We start from the raw sequence: 16,333 nt of genomic DNA, 5'->3' as shown, positions 1-16,333 counted from the left end.
GCGTTCCCTCCACTTCCCTTGATATCACATGTAATCCGGAAACTTGTCAGAACAGGCGGAAATCTTGTTGGTGGCTCTTTGTTGGCCGCGCAGGCTGTGGTACGCGGACCTGTTGAACCTTTCAGTGTCGCCTCCATGGACAATACCTCAGCATGTCGTCTCTCTCCGCCAGGGGGTCATCGTCCATCCAGAGCCTCAGTGGCTCCGATTGACCATCTGGCACTTGAGAGGCGGCTGCTGAAGAAGGACCGACTTTCTGACTCGGCCATTGAAATTATCCAATCTGCCAGACGACCTTCAACGTCTCGTATATACCAAGCTTCTTGGAAGGCCTTCTCGATTTGGTGCTCGAGACACCATGTAGATCCGACCTCGGCCGACATCCCTGAGGTGTTGGACTTCCTCGTGGATGAGTTGAATAAAGGATTGAAGCCTGCCACTCTGAGACGCCAGGTGGCGGCACTTGCAACTGTGCTAGTGTGTGAACCTCATCGTTCCTTGACTCAGAACCCTCGTATCAGGAGTTTTTTGCTTGGTGCCTCAAATATTTCACCGCCAGTGGTCCATCGTTTCCCGACTTGGGACTTATCCCTAGTCCTCCAGGCGCTAACATCGCCCCCCTTTGAGCCGCTGGCTTCTATTCCGCTGAAGTTCTTAACCTTCAAACTGACATTTCTAATTGCGATTACTTCAGCGAGGAGGATTTCTGAACTGACCGCCTTATCAGTTAGAAGCGATCTTTGCCAGTTTTTTCCGGATAGAGTGGTGCTGAGGTTGGACCCTTCCTTCTCACCAAAGGTGAACTCCTGGTTTCACCGGGCCCAGGAGCTCATTCTCCCAAATTTTTGTCCGGACCCTCGGAACCCTAGGGAGACAAACTGGCATACTCTGGACGTAAGACGGGCCCTCCGCAGATACGTCAGGAGAACTGAGTCCTTTCGTCGAACTGAGGCCTTACTCGTTTCTTTCCACCCGTCCACTATGGGAAAAAAAGTGTCACCAACCACTGTAGGTCACTGGATCAAAGCCTGCATCTCGACGGCTTATACTAGCACGGGCAGGACTGTTCCGGGGGGCATCTATGCACATTCCACCTGCAGTGCGGCAGCTTCTGCAGCCTGGGCGACTCAGGCCTCAGTTCTTGACATATGTCGAGCGGCTTCTTGGACGTCCGTTTCCACATTTATTCGACATTACAAAATTGATTCGTTTGCGGCTGCGGAGGCATCCTTTGGCCGGAGGGTTTTGCAACAGGTGGTCGACCCCCGGGGCTTAGGGAACAGTCAGCCTCCCGCCCAGGATTTATGAGCTTGGGTATATCCCAATCAATGGATTGGAGGAGCAGCGTACTTGAAAACGGACGTTGACTTACCTCTGAACATCCATTTTGAGTACGCTGCGACTCCAATCCATACCCGCCCGTGGTTTGGGCTTCCTGTTCTGGAGTTATGTTTTCCTGTTTTTTTGTGTGGGTTGAGATTATAGTTGACATTGGAGCTCCTGTTTCTTCATGAGGAAAGACTGACGGGAATGACACAGAGGGGGCGTGGCCAGCCAAGAAAGTCTACACTCAGTTCCCCAGCAACCTGAGGAGAGCTTCCCAATCAATGGATTGGAGTCGCAGCGTACTCAAAATGGATGTTCAGAGGTAAGTCAACGTCCGTTTTTATCAACAGCATTATAAGAGAAAATCAGCATTTATAATTGTAATATTTTAAAGTGGAAGCAAATATGATAATAAAAATAAGGCATACTTTTAATAAAAAAAAGACAGATGTAGTTTCCTAATATTGTTTTTATTTATTTTACACAATTTCAAATAGTTTTTAAGGTCCCAAGTAGAGAATAGTCTAACTAAATGATGATAAAGACATGAGTTATTGTAGCTAGTTTTGTAGGAAAAGTGTGTGTTTGAGAAGATGCTTGTTTTGCTATTTTCATATATAGGTAATCCCCAAGTTATAACAGTTCACCGAGCAACCGTTTGAAGTTACAACCTACCACCCCAGTACTTACAACCCAGTCCCGAAGGTAGGAATGTAATGCAGCACCACTGCTGTCATTCATACTTATGAATGGTGGCGAGCACTGCAACATTTGCCCTGACTATTCTCCCCTCCAACCCCCGGTCAGGTCTTCACAGGCACTCCACCTGTGGAAATTCACTTACCTTGCGAAGATCTCTTCTCTGCCGCTTCTTTGCCTGCTTCGTTTTTTCAGCCCTTGTTTCAGAATAGAGGTCTAAAGTACCAAGATATCATGCGAGATCAAGTAGCACGAGATCTGGTGCTACTGATCTCGCATGATCTCGCACTACTTTAGGCCTCTGTTCTCTGAGAATTGAGGCCTGGACAAGATCTAGAGCAAAATGCTTTGCAAACAGAGGGAAGACTTCAGTTCTTCAGGCCTTCCTTCCTTCTATTTATTTTATTTTATTTTATTTTATTTTATTTTATTTTATTTTATTATTTTATTTTATTTTATTTTATTTTTATTTTATTTTATTTTATTTTATTTTATTTTATTTTATTTTATTATTTTTTATTTTATTTATTTTTATTTTATTTATTTTATTTCGTCATGTGTATTTTATAATGATACAAGTGTAAACATAATTATGAATACATGAAAAGGATATGAATAAAAGAAAACATTAGGACAGGGACGGTAGGCACGCTGGTGCGCTTATGCACGCCCCTTACAGACCTCTTAGGAATGGGGTGAGGTCGACAGTAGACAGTCTAAGGTTAAAGTTTTGGGGATTTGGGGAAAAAACCACGGAGTCAGGTAGTGCATTCCAGGCGTTGACAACTCTGCTACTGAAGTCGTATTTTCTGCAGTCTAGTTTGGATCGGTTTACCATGAGTTTATATCTATTGTGTGCTCTTGTATTGTTTTGGTTGAAGCTGAAGTATTCATTGGCTGGTAGATCATTGTAGCAGATGATTTTATGTACTATGCTTAGGTCAGACTGAAGACGGCAAAGTTCTATGTTGTCTAAGCACAAAATTTCAAGTCTGGTGGCATAAGGTATTTTGTTGCGGTTAGAGGAATCGAGGACTCTTCTCATAAAATATCTCTGAACTCTCTCGATTGTATTTATGTCCGATATGCAGTGCGGGTTCCAGACAGATGAGCTGTATTCAAGAATTGGTCTGGCAAAAGTTTTGTATGCCCTAGTTCAATATTACCGGAGAAGAAGCTACTCAAGATTAGGTTAACAACTTTAATGTTTTTTAGCAATGCTGTTACAGTGAGTTCTGGCACTTAGATCATTTGAGATGAGTATTCCAAGGTCTTTGACAGAGTGAGGGTTGTCTGTCAGGTCGTATCTGTCCAGCTTGTATTTTGTGTTCTGATTTTTTTTTGCCAATGTGTAAGACAGAGCATTTGTTGGTTGAGATTTGGAGTTGCCAATTGTTTGACCATTCTTTTTGTAGAGTAGCAGCATTGTCAGTGGTGTTGAATAGTTTTACATCATCTGCAAAGAGAATGCAGTTGCTTATAATATGATTGCAAAGGTCATTTATATAAAGTATAAAGAGTGTGGGTCCTAAAACGCTGCCTTGGGGGACACCGCTGTTAACAGGTGCAGGGTTAGATAAGGCGTACCCTTTTTGGACTACTGTTTGATAGGAACGCAGCTATCCACTTATGCAGGAATCCGGAAATGCCATTTCAGTTTTAGAAGTAGCTTGTTGTGTACCACTGAATCGAAGTCTTTACAGAAGTCTATATACATTGTATCTATTGATTTACTTTTGTTTGCCTTTTCCTTGTTAAAGCCTGCAGGAAGATTGTATTCCTATAGGCTTTGGCAGCCTTTTGCAAAAAGCCTTTGCCAGAAAGAGTGGAGCTTGGGAGGGGCTGGCGCATCCCTCCCAAGTTCCTTTCTTGCCGGAAAGACTTTTCACAATGGCTTGCCGAAGTATTTGGAAGCTGATGGCACATTTTTAGGCAGTGGATTTCGCTGCCTAAAAGTATGCTATCGGCTTCCAAATACTTTGTGGGCCAAAATTGGAAGCTTCTGGGCGTCATGATCTCACATAGCAGAAAGACTGGGGAGGACACAGCCCACTAGATCTTTGGAAGGTAAGTGACCTGGAGTGGCAGGATGGTGGGGGAAGCAATTGTGGGGAGCATGAGGTTTTTCAGTGGGTCAGGGAGGCCTTGAGTAGTCTTAAACAGGTGGCCTGTTCCATCACTAGGCCCCCACATAGCCTTCCCTACCCTGGGATGCCTCATGTATAGTTAATTAGTGAATGTGTGCGCGAAAGCAGGGAACAATTGCGGTCAAGTTATGTGATTCACTCCTACGAATCTTCGGGTTATGAATGTAATTGGCAGGCTCCATGTAATTGGTAACTCAAGGACTACCTGTATTAATCTTTTCTTCTGTTATATGTTGTCTAACCTGATTCTGTTTTAATACTATATGTTATTCAGATTCATTAAGCAGTTGAGTAGCTAAACTAATCATAACCCTTAGAAATGTGATAAATGAATAAATATCTTGCTTTAATTACTCTCATTAGGACCAGACCAGAAGCAGAGTCTTTTTCTCTTGGCCTTAAAGAATAAGACACACTGCTAAAGAATAGTGTCCAAATCTTGCATTTTTAGGTATTTTGTAAGTCGGTAATACTTTTTCACTTCCACAAGCGTTTGCTAAGATTTATTGATTCTTTTGTCATTCTTTAGAGGAGAAAACTGCATTATCTGTTTGGACAGCAGCATTCATACCTTGTGATAAGTCACAATTTATTTTAATCACTAAGTATCTATAGCCTGATGTCTGACAGGCATTTTCATGACAATGGCATTATGGACATCATCTTACCCATTCCACCTCTCCAGGTGATTTAATCAGTGTGTGCTAATGTTTGTTTAGCAGTTTTCAGATATGGTGGTGTGAATGGGTTCACAGATAAGTTGTTTAATTTGAAATTAAATGAAAATAAGTCTGTATAATGTCTATGAACATGCTCAATTATCCAGGTCATGGTTGATTTCAAGATGCTTTTTCCAAAAGGTGACTGGACTTTGATTTTTTCCCCCTTTGAAAACAATTTGCTTTCACACACAGAACAGTATTTACAGTTTAATTCTCACCATCTATTGAAGCACAAACTGGGAGTAATTATTGTTGGGCTGTAGGTTTGCCTACAAACAAAGAGGGAAAAGAGAATGAACAAAAACACATCAAGGAAGCTCTCAGAATTTGTAGCTATCCTAATTGAGCCTTCATCAAATCCACAAAAAAATCCAGCAGGAGCTCTTTCATAACATGAAAAGAACAACAAATGGAGCAACATTGTCATTCTATATGTTTCAGGAGAATTCTAAAAGTTCAGGAAGATTTTCAACCAACACAACCATTTCATGTAGGAATATATTGAGACAGAACCTTGTCCACCCCAAGGACAAAACACCCAGACACAAACAGAGTATATACTGTGTAATGCATGTGCAGATGGGTAAATTGGGGAAACAAAATAATCACTTCACTTCACAAATACATGGCATAACATAGGAAAACAAACTCATCATCAGAACAAGGTTCAGCAATCCATCCTCATCTGAAAGACAAGGACAACAAAGTTCACATTCTGGACAGAGAAGATCACTAATTTTAAAGATGCCATCTATGTTAAAATTGAACATTTCACACATTTCCTGTTAATAATGCAGTCATTTCAACAATCCCAAGAAAGTTCCCCACTGTTTACAGTCTGATTCAGTTGACTCTGAGATACAGATAAACCCCCAAGTAGCTTCAATGACTGTCAGAGAACTAACAACCAACCCTTAGAGTGCTAACAATCAGATGACTGCAAAGAATACAAATTCTTCCATTCCCTACCAGTCAATTAGAACTAAAAAAAAAAGCTTCTAGGATGAGAAGTGAAATATTTTCGAAGAAAAAAACCAGGAAAGTCCAGTTGCCTTTTGGAAAAAAAACAGCTTTGCAACTCTGTATAGTGCATTCTTCCAATGGACAGATGGCATAGAAGACACTGGTATTAGAACATAGATCTTTTTAACATTTGTATTTTATTGTGCTTCACTAATCTAAATGAAATGTTAATATATATTGCTAGTCCATGTATGATATAACATATGCTAAATTTATTTATTTAATTGTTTGTTTATTTATTTATTTATTTATTTATTTATTTATTTATTTATTTATTTTTCATATTTCTATACTGCCCTCTCTATGAGGACTGGGCGGCTTACACCAAAGACAGTATACTAAATAGCATATTACCCCCAACAATCTGGGTCCTCATTATAATAATTTTTTTTTCAAAACCAAAATGGTTAGATCCAATGGACGAGACAATAGGAACTGGTTATTTGGGAACTGGGAGGAACAATAGGAAACCTAAACAAAGAAATACATACAAATGATGAATGTTGGCTACATAATAACAATTGACAACTTGTCATTGACTAGACCACCCAAACACTTAAGGAGTTTCTTTCTTTTCTTTTCTTTTTATAAATTTTATATTATTTTATTAGATTATAGAATAAAATACACAAATACAAAAACAAATAGTAAGACATAGTGGGGAGGGGAGGCGAAAGAAAAGTGAGGAGGAGAGGAGGAAAAGAAAAGAAAAAGGTGTTGATCTCCGACTCCCTCTGTCGCAGTAGAACAAAACATTAACATTGACCTCAACTTTTTACTTTTCCACAATAGTATAACTAGCTATTTCTATAGCAATAAATTAATCTAATTAGTAAAATCCCAAATCAAAGGAGTTTCTTTCTAACCTATAAATTTCTATGCAATTAAGTAGCTGATATACAGGTAGGTCTTGATTTATGAACTCAATTGAGTCCAAAATGTCTGTTGCCAAGCGAAACATTTGTTAAATGAATTTTGCCCCATGTTACAACCCTTTTTGCCACAATTATTAAGTGAACCACTGCAGTTGTTTCATTTTATTTTTTCATTTTATTAGATTTCTATACTGCCCTACTCCCGAAGGACTCAGGCGGTGCACAGCCAAACAATAAAAACACATACAATACAAAATTTAAAAAATAGAATAAAATCAAATTAAATAATTTTGGCCCCGACAAATTTAAAACCCCAAACTTTTAAAACCAATTTAAAATTGAATATATAAATACTAAAAGATATTTAAAAATTTAAAAATCTTTTATAAAAGAGGGGGAAAATTAGGCCAGGCCGGCCTGGTGAAATAGTAAGGTCTTTAAGGCACGGCGGAAGGTGCGCAGATCCAGGATCCTCCATATCTCTGGGGGGAGTTCATTCCAGATAGTAGGTGCCCCCACAGAGAAGGCTCTCCCCCTGGGGACCGCCAGTCGGCATTGTTTGGCTGACGGCACCCGGAGGAGCCCCTCTCTATGGGAGCGTACCGGCCGGTGGGAGGCTATTGGTGGTAGTAGGCGGTCCCACAAGTACCCGGGTCCTAAGCCATGGAGCGCTTTAAAGGTGGTAACCAAAACCTTGAAGCGCACCCGGAAGACCACCGGGAGCCAGTGCAGCTCGCGCAGGAGGGGTGTTACATGGGAACGCCATGTCGCTCCCATTACCATCCGCGCGGCCGCACTCTGCGCCAGTTGGAGCCTCCGGGTGCTCCTCAAGGGGAGCCCCATGTAGAGAGCGTTGCAATAGTCCAGGCGGGAGGTGACAAGAGCATGAGTGACCGTGCGTAACGAGTCCCGATCCAGAAAGGGACAAACTGGCGAATCAGGCGAACCTGATGAAAAATCCTCCCGGTCACGGCCGTCAAGTGCTCTTCTAAAGACAGCTGTGAATCCAGGAGGACGCCCAAGTTGCGAGCCCTCTCCGTGGGGGCCAATGATTCGCCCCCAATAGTCAGTGATGGCGTCAACTGACTATATCGGGACGTCGGAAACCACAGCTACTCAGTCTTGGATGGGTTGAGCCTGAGCCTGTTCCTCCCCATCCAGATCCGTACCGCCTCCAGGCACCAGGACATCACTTCAAGGGCATCGTTGGGTTAAATTAGTTGTTAAATTAGTATCATGGTTGTTAAGTTAATCTGATGTTTCCATTGACTTTGCTTGTCAGAAGATTGCAAAAAAGGGTCACATCTTCTCAGGACACTGCAATCCTCATGAGTCAATTGTCAAGAATCTAAATTTTGATCATGTGACCATGCAGATGCTGCAATAGTCATAAATCACTTTTTTCAGTGCTGATGTAATTTAGAGCTGTCACTAAACAAACTGGTGTAAGTCGAGGACTACCTGTAATTGAGCAGAATATATAGCCATATATTTGCAGAGTTGTGCCTATTCAATTCACCCAGGAAGCCCAGCAACATTTCCCTACAAAAGTTCAGAAGTGGTTACAGTTAACCAGAAGTCCTACTTCGTTAAACCCTGCAAAGCAAAAGGGAAAAAGGCAGGCTGGTGTCCATGGTTTACCACATTATTTGTAGTGGTACTGTCTTTGGTATGCTGAGTTAATGTGCTCAATGTATTTTGCAGAATAGGCATTGTGTGTAATGAAGGGAAAAAGCAGCCTCTTTGAAAGTAATCTTGTGTGGACTCAGTGTATCATAAGTTTAAAGGCTATCGGGAAGGCTTTGGGATTGAGGGAGGGAGAAAAGCAAGCAAAACACATACTTCACCTCACTTCACTGAAGAATGTAAAACGAAAGTGCCAATGGATGTCTCTGTTCAGGTTTGTAAAACCCTCCCAGTCCTTCAGTGAGGCTGGCCTTGAAGTAACTCCCTTTCAGAATGAAGTGGGAGGGGAATTGAGCCATTCCATCTCTTGAAAAGGAATGCCAACTGGGAGAGTAGGTGGCTGCCACAAGGAGAAAGGACTGCCTACCCATCTTCTGCTGAGGCTATCATTCCTAGAAGGAGGAAAAGAACTGTTATACCAAAGTGTCTTATCTCTTTTGGACATTGTAAGTTGATTTAATATTTTTATTTTTCTAAAAGAGCTTAACGGGTGTGAATAAATTAATTCCTACTCCTTTGGTAAATCCAGCTTTTGCTTCTTGATGCTGGTAACTGCTTGCTTGGTCCCTAAAACTCTACATAAATGAATCACCATCATGTTATGGCAAGTGACTAATATTAAAAAATCAGAAAATGACCCTTTAGAAAGCATGCAAGCTAAGGGGAGCATTTTTAATTGCCAAACTAAAATGTGTAGAATGGTTCAATTAAATCAATGTGCTAAGAGTCCATTTTTGTGATGTAATTATTAAAGGGCACCAGGCTAAATCTGAAAAGATTCATGTTATATAAAAAGTTATAGCATGGTTCTTAGAAGAGATGTGAGCCTTTCTTTACAATTTGAAGTTCCCATTTTCAATCTGCATCGGACTTTTGCGACTTGAACCTTTTTAGTTCTTTTAGTTCAAGACTACAGTTCTTGATGTAACAGACTACATTGAAGCAGAAATTTCTCAGAAAGGAGGGAAATGAGACAAAATACAACATAGCCAGGAGCTGGATTGTAGATATAGGAAGAGATTTAGGATAGCCACTTTCTGGAATCTTCCAGGGTATATCCATTAGGGTTAGAGTAGTATAGGTTTATATACTTCCAAGATTCTGTCTATTTGGCATGAGCAAATTAAAAACAACTTTGGTTGGATTGTCCTATGCTGTTCTTGGGCTGATCCTGACACTCAGAATTCCCATCTAGCATAGTTGAAAATAGGCACCAAAATACTGGAAAAAGGTAAAGCCTTAACAAAATACTTACAGAAAAATTAATAGTTGAATGTAACTGTAATTGTATTGGGGAATGACTTTGAGAGACAGAAATGAATGTTTACTGGCATGAAAGATAATAGCTGAATAGTTTCAGTTCATAGAAGGGAGGAATGGCACACCAAATGTTTCAGAATAGACCCTCCCTAGATTTCCAGAGAGAAAAAGGAAAGGGGGAAAGAAATACTTTCAAACTTGTAAGATTCTGTTAATGTGACTTAATAAAGGTAGAAGTAGTCCTGGTTGTGCTTCTTGTCTGAACTACGCCTCAGGGCTAATACATATTTAAATACAGACAATGTAACTATGATTATACTTTTTAGCCCTTCCCTGCATGCATGGATTCAACTCCATTCACCAAGATCAGACACTTCCTCCCCACTCCTTTCAGATCTAATGTATTGATCCTCTTGAATTCTATAGACAGACAGTAGAACAATTCCTTTTTAATTTCATTAGTTAATTCATGCTGTTTACTGCTGACCCCAAGCCTCAGTCTTCAATATGTCACACTTGTCACTATGAACCACAGATACTGGTCTCCATGCTCATAGGGGCATTAGGAAATTGACACTTTCCCATTATTATCCTTTGTAGGAAGTCTACAAAATCTAGAAAAGATACCTACCAGCTTGATATAGATGATTTATTAGTCTGTGGATTCACATCATAGATATCTGTGTCACCCAAAATTTAAATCTTGCCCCTCTAATTCCAAAATCCTTCCATTTCTTAACAGTATCCATTCTTTCATCCAGACTAGACTGCAAAATATAATTTCAATTCAGGTAAGCCTTTTCTTTATTTTGCATCTTATAACACCTTAAATTTAACTCATGTTTTGTTCCTTGCCACACACATTTAGATATGTCTTTCTGCATTGTTTAAACTTTATATCAGATATCAAAACTGGTATTATCTGAAATAAAAATAACATTCTAGGCAAAATATTCATCTTAATTACAGATAATATAATTCTGCAATTCTTAACATTGTGTTGCGGTCTACTTCTTTTGGGCAGTAGACTGGGGAAGACTTGACACACTTGGACATTTGAAGTTTTCAACTGCCATTGTAAGAACCCGTAAGCCCCCTGCTGGTTGGTTTATTGTACCTTTTTGAATGTGGTGCAATGTTCAGATTTTAGGGAGTGAAAAGAGTGAACCTTTTCATAAAGCCCTTAAGTTTCAATTATTACATTTGCTGCCAAAATAAATTATGATACATGTAGCACAGCTTTTAAAGAAAATGGAATAAGTTCAACGTCCACAAAAGGAAATAATATACCTCAGTGCTATGGAAACTTTCTGCAGTGTTCAAAAGCTTATACAGCGCTATGCATACCTCTACAAGGTAGAAAAATGAAACGGTTTACCTGGCAGCCACAAACAGGTGGGACAAAATAGTGGCTACATTCAGGTTGCTGCCACATGGCCTTTTGTTTTGTTGTTTTAACTAGGTCTGCACAGTGCTGAAAAAGCTTTCTGCAGCATTCAGAAGGTTCTACAGTGTTATTAGGATTTATATAGGGCAGTAAAATGAAGCAGTTTGCATAGTGGCCACCATTTTGTCCCTGTCCACAAAGAGGAGGGACAAAATGGTGACTGCATTCAAGTCACCACCAAACAGCCCAGGAACAAACTGCTTCATTTTGCTGCCTTAACAAGGTCTGCCCAATGCTTCAGAAGCTTTCTAAAGTATTCATAAACTTCTGCAGCACTGTGCAGACTTCACTAAGGCAGGAAAACAAAGCAGTTTGTCTGGTGACTGCCAGTTTGTTGCTGCCCATAAGTGGGCAGGACAAATTCCGGCTGCTTCTGGATCACTGTGACATGGTCTGGGACACATAGCTGCCCTTGTTCCAGAACATGTGGTCTGGAGAACTTCAAAAGATAAATGTGGTAGTGTGCTGCATGATGGGGATATAGGTAACAGGCCCAAATGTTGCAGGGTTCTGGCTGGGTAGGGTGAGGGGGAGAGGCAGGAGGTGACCCTGTGGTGGTTCATTAGAACAAATGACAACAGGACTGCTACGACGATCATAACTTTGAAATGAGGTTGTATATAGCTTTTTTTTGGGGGGGGGGAGTGTTGTCTGTTTTCATTGAACATTTGTTAATGGTCTGTTGCACTTCAAGGACTATGTGTATAAGAAAGAGATTGATTGGCCCAATTTTTAGAGGCAATAACTAGTTAGTTACAAATAAACAAACAAAAGACAGTTAAAGTACATGTTCTGAATACAATATAGTAGAAACCAAGGTACACATTCACCCAAGCACCTGTCTTTTTGCTTGGGCCTGGGAGTAAGATGTGAAACAATTAAAATATATCGGCTTTATATACCAGGTCTCTTGTAACAGTAAAATTTCATATGGTTGTACATAGACTGTAAATTCTGAATTGGATTGTTTGTTTCCCATCTTGCAGTGTTCCAGAATCTTTCTCCTTAGAGGGAAAGTTGGGAGTCATTCAGAAAAAGAACAGAAGCAGTAGATCTGATAGAGGTGACAAGGTTGTCAGGTGTGAACTTCAGAGAATCTGATGTCTGTGTCTGAGGGAAGGCAGGGGGCAAGAAAATATTTTAATATAAAAGTTATTCATTGACTTGGTACAAGTTTCTATTTTTGGTAATTATTTTAGTAATCAGAAGAAGGTTGTTTAAATTGGGGTGTTACTTTATAATTTTAATTGTAGTTGATCAGAAAAGGAGGATCTGCAGGAATATTTTCTTAGAGAAAAAATAGAGTATGTGTTGCTTGGGCAGAGGTGAAATTTACTTACGTTCTTTACAGGTTTGGAAGCACACGTGCCACGCATGCGCTCACTTTGCTTGCATGCACGCACGTGCATCACATGCACACACAGACCTGCGCATACACAAAGCATGCACAGAAGGTAAAAAACACATTAGTTCCTGGTTAAAACCAGGAAGTAATAACACCCGGGCAGGTGGGCGGAGCTTTGCTTCGCCATCGCTACCAGATCGCCAAACCGCTGGCCCAGTTTGCTACCGGACCGGGCAATCTGGTCCAATCCAGGAGCATTTCACTCCTGTGCTTGGGGGTAACAAGAATATATTCAGAAGGGGACAAGAAGTTGGTCTAAGCATTGCTATAAGAGCTAGAGCTTTCTTCATGCTTTTGGGTGGGGTGTAGAATAAAAAGTGCTGATATGGAAGGTGTACTGTTATTAAAGAGCAAACTAGTAAAGTTCTGTTTTGATTTTGCTAGTCTACACAAAGTAGAACCTTGTTTGCTTCCGGGCAGTCAGGCAAAATAATTTCTAACTTCCATATTCTTTATAGGCATAGGAAAGCAAGAAGATCATTTATTTGAGCAGAAATTCTATTTTGGTCTTCTCAAAGTTCTCAGTAAGTATTCAGCTAATTCTTATCTGTGTATTTCTATCAATTTAGTACTACTCTTAGTAGTAAACCCAGAATCTAAGGAGAATGGAGGAGGGGATCAGCAGGGGGTTGATCGTTAGAACTTTGAAAACCTGAATGAGAGAAATTTGCAAAGAAGCCAAATAATTTCCCATTTTTATTAGCATAGACAGTAGTATGGATGTGTTCAAGGTAAGTGGTATTCTGCCCACATCCCTGGAGCTTAGTAACCAATCTGCAGATACTAATTTAGCTTGAGTAATATTGCAACCAAATCAAAGACATGACTAGTCTTTTTAATATTTGCAGTATTGTTTTAAATTACAAACATAATTTGGGTTGGTTTCAAGGTATAGAATGATACTGCCAAGTTTATTTTGTAAGAATGGCTTTGGCTAGTTCTTCCACCTTGTAGTAAACAAACAGAGAAATCTAGTTTATTATTTGTCATTGATATTTATATTCAGGTATAACAGGGAAACAGCATTGTGGATTCAGTCTCATGAAGAAGCACAATACTAGGAGAAGAGCCATGTTTTTCACCTCATTATTATGCTCCTTCTTGAGACTGAATTCTCAGTGTTGTTTCTCTGTTATACTTGCACATAAATGCCAATGACAAATAATAAACTGGATTTTCCTGTTTGTTTACCACAAGTTGAAAGATGGAAGAACTTGCCAAAACCACCCAGACCCTTGGGGTGAAGTCTTTTGTTAGGTAAAATGGGCCTTTCAGAAGGGCACCAAAATAATAGCTAGAATGTTGAGGTCCACTAGCTGATGGAGGATGGATGTGTTGGGTTTTTCTAGGTTACAATTTCCTTATATGGTTATCCTTGGCCTCTATTATGAGCTGGTAAGGAAGCTATGATGTATATGAAAGTGTAGCTCTGCTGGGACAAGAAAGGTTAGTTTGGGTCTGATGGGATTAAGCAAAGAGAGGGCTTGACCCAGTCATATCCAAAATCCAGGGAGAGAAGGAAATGCAATCTCCATTTTGTTTTGTCTATGTAAGGAGGTATTGGTTTCTATAACACCAACCTGGAAAGAGTCTATGGCCAAGGAATTAGACATAACATTACTTGTAGGACTATTTGTCCGTTGATCTAAAAGATGTTTTTCTTGAAGAGGCAGGAAAACAGATGTTTGCTTGTACATTCTGCCTCCTTAAAAATCAGCTAAAGGCTCAAACTATGATAAGAAATTTTGCACTAACTGGCCTAGAATCTGATTCTAGGGCCAGATCGTCAATGTGCAGTTTTTAAAGTCTTTTCTTGTCTAGGATTTGTCTGAATTCAGGCTCTTTCCCACTGGGATTTGCGAGATAAATAAAAATTCCAAACAGCAATATATTTCTGAGTATCAGTGCTAATAAGGAATAGCAGGAGAATAATATCACATCTCTAGAGTATATCGTTAATACTGAGTCAATTTCAGTTAATTTCAGTCTTCCTACTGGATCCTTTAGATGCAAAGAGTATAAAACATCTACCTATTCCAAATGAGCCTTCTTGAAAAAATAGCATTCTTGGGTTCCTCCGAGTTCCTTTTTTCCCATTGATCTTCGGCCTTGTCTCACTGCTTTGTCTTAATTTAATCTCTGATCCCATTTTTCCTCTCATAGTACTTGCTTCCTTGTGTCTCTGTGCTGAAAGTGCAGAAGGATCTGTAAAGTTTTGTCACGAGTGTTTTCAGAATTGCTGTAGCTACTTGATCAGTCACAAACAGTATGGACCCAATCAAGCCATCTCCTGTTTGCAATTAACTGCAAGCCTTCCCCACCCTAGTTAATTGCAGGTTAACTCCCCATATAAGCACGGACCTTTCTGCTTGCTATTCGAGCCTAGACGCTGTTTAGGCCTAGATGCAGAGCCAGTGCTGAAGCACCTGGATGCAGAGCCCAGAGCAGAGCTGCAGAAGGGAGGAGAACTCAGCTAAGGAGTCCTGACGGCTGCAGCAGAGATAGCAGCAGAAAAGGAGCCGAAGAGCTGTGTAAAGATATTCCCACGGAACTAGCTGCAACTGTGAGTTGAGATAGCTGGGAGCCCTTTGAAGTCTCCAATTTCGGCTTGCCTTTTGCTGAGTTGAAGCACGCAAGCCAACATCTGAACTGTTGCTGCTTTTGGAGCTACGATCGGAGGGAGAGCTGGACAGTTTCCCTCCCAGGAGCTTCAAGCCACGTTTGCTGATTGAATTGTTTTTCACAAGTGACTTTTAGCTGTGAAGCTTACACTGCTGCCCTTCTACCACCTCAATGATGTTTCAACACCCAAGCTGTTTAATGTCATGTTAGTTTTTTCCTATGGACTGTTTCGGTATTGAGGAATTTAGGGAGATGGCCTGGCTTCATTTATCCAAGATAAGACTTTGTTGTTAATATGCCTTTTTAAAGATATAGTGTTTTTTAAACGTTCTCAAGTAAAGTATATTTTTATACAAGACTCCTCTGCTAGTTTTATTTCAGTCCTAGTGTGTTTGCTTGTGAGCTGGTTCACGGTTCGGGGACAACCCTCAACCCATCCTGACAATTGGTAGCAGAGGATGGTTTAGCGAACTTACACTCATGTGGCGATACGCTAGACTGAAATGTCTGCAATTGAATTAAAGCAGGAAAAACAGATGTTGACTAGGGCTGCAGTGAAAAGCATGGAGTCACAAAGTGGACTGTTGGGGGCTCAGGCCAAAACTGTTTTGGCTGAAAAACCCCAAACTCTAATTGACCAAGAGTGTAGTGGAGCTACATGTTTTGGAGCAGAAGCCTTATTTTTTGAAATGCCTAAGGCAGTGAGTAAACCACCATCACCTAAAGAAGTAGAGACTAGAAGAACGCCACTTCAGGCCTCGAAAACAAACTTAGAGGTGGATGATGAACTCAGGAAGGCAATCCTTCAAGCTTTAGGTTTGCCAGTAACAAGTGAGAACCCGATTGCTGATTTTAGCGAATCATTGAAGAATCCAGCCGTGATGACAGCTAAAGGAAAGAAGATGGAAGTCCTAGAAAACACCGGACCGGTAAGAGACTTTCAATCTTTTTCTAAAACCCCTATTTCAGACTATAAGTGGAGAATGAGGGATAACAGACTGCCTGATTTGAACGTCCCTGCTTCTTTGTTCAGCATGGCCAAGTTGATACAGCGCCACCTGCTGTCGAAACCATTATAGATCAGGCCATAAAAATTCTAGCTCCCTTGATGACACCAATGA

The 16,333-nt window shown here is 40.5% G+C and overlaps 1 long non-coding RNA gene across 2 annotated transcripts in view; it reads left to right on the top strand.

Moving 5' to 3' along the window:
* Positions 1-15,565, top strand: part of LOC148114333 (uncharacterized) — a 45,299-nt gene extending 29,734 nt beyond the window's left edge. Inside the window, exons 4-5 of one of the 2 annotated variants that reach the window (XR_015734030.1) lie at positions 10,481-10,529; positions 13,049-15,565. This is a non-coding gene — a long non-coding RNA (uncharacterized LOC148114333). Of the gene's footprint in view, positions 1-10,480; positions 10,530-12,171; positions 12,267-13,048 lie in introns of those variants that run through there. The other variant, XR_015734029.1, reaches the window with a different exon arrangement.
* The last annotated feature ends 768 nt before the right edge of the window (positions 15,566-16,333 follow it).

The sequence above is a fragment of the Pantherophis guttatus genome, chromosome 4 (genome assembly GCF_059756535.1).
Source record: "Pantherophis guttatus breed Tessera chromosome 4, ASM5975653v1, whole genome shotgun sequence".
Taxonomy (NCBI): Eukaryota; Metazoa; Chordata; class Lepidosauria; order Squamata; family Colubridae; genus Pantherophis; species Pantherophis guttatus.
Note: the sequence above shows the minus strand (reverse complement) of the source record. Positions and strands in the feature narration are given on the sequence as shown.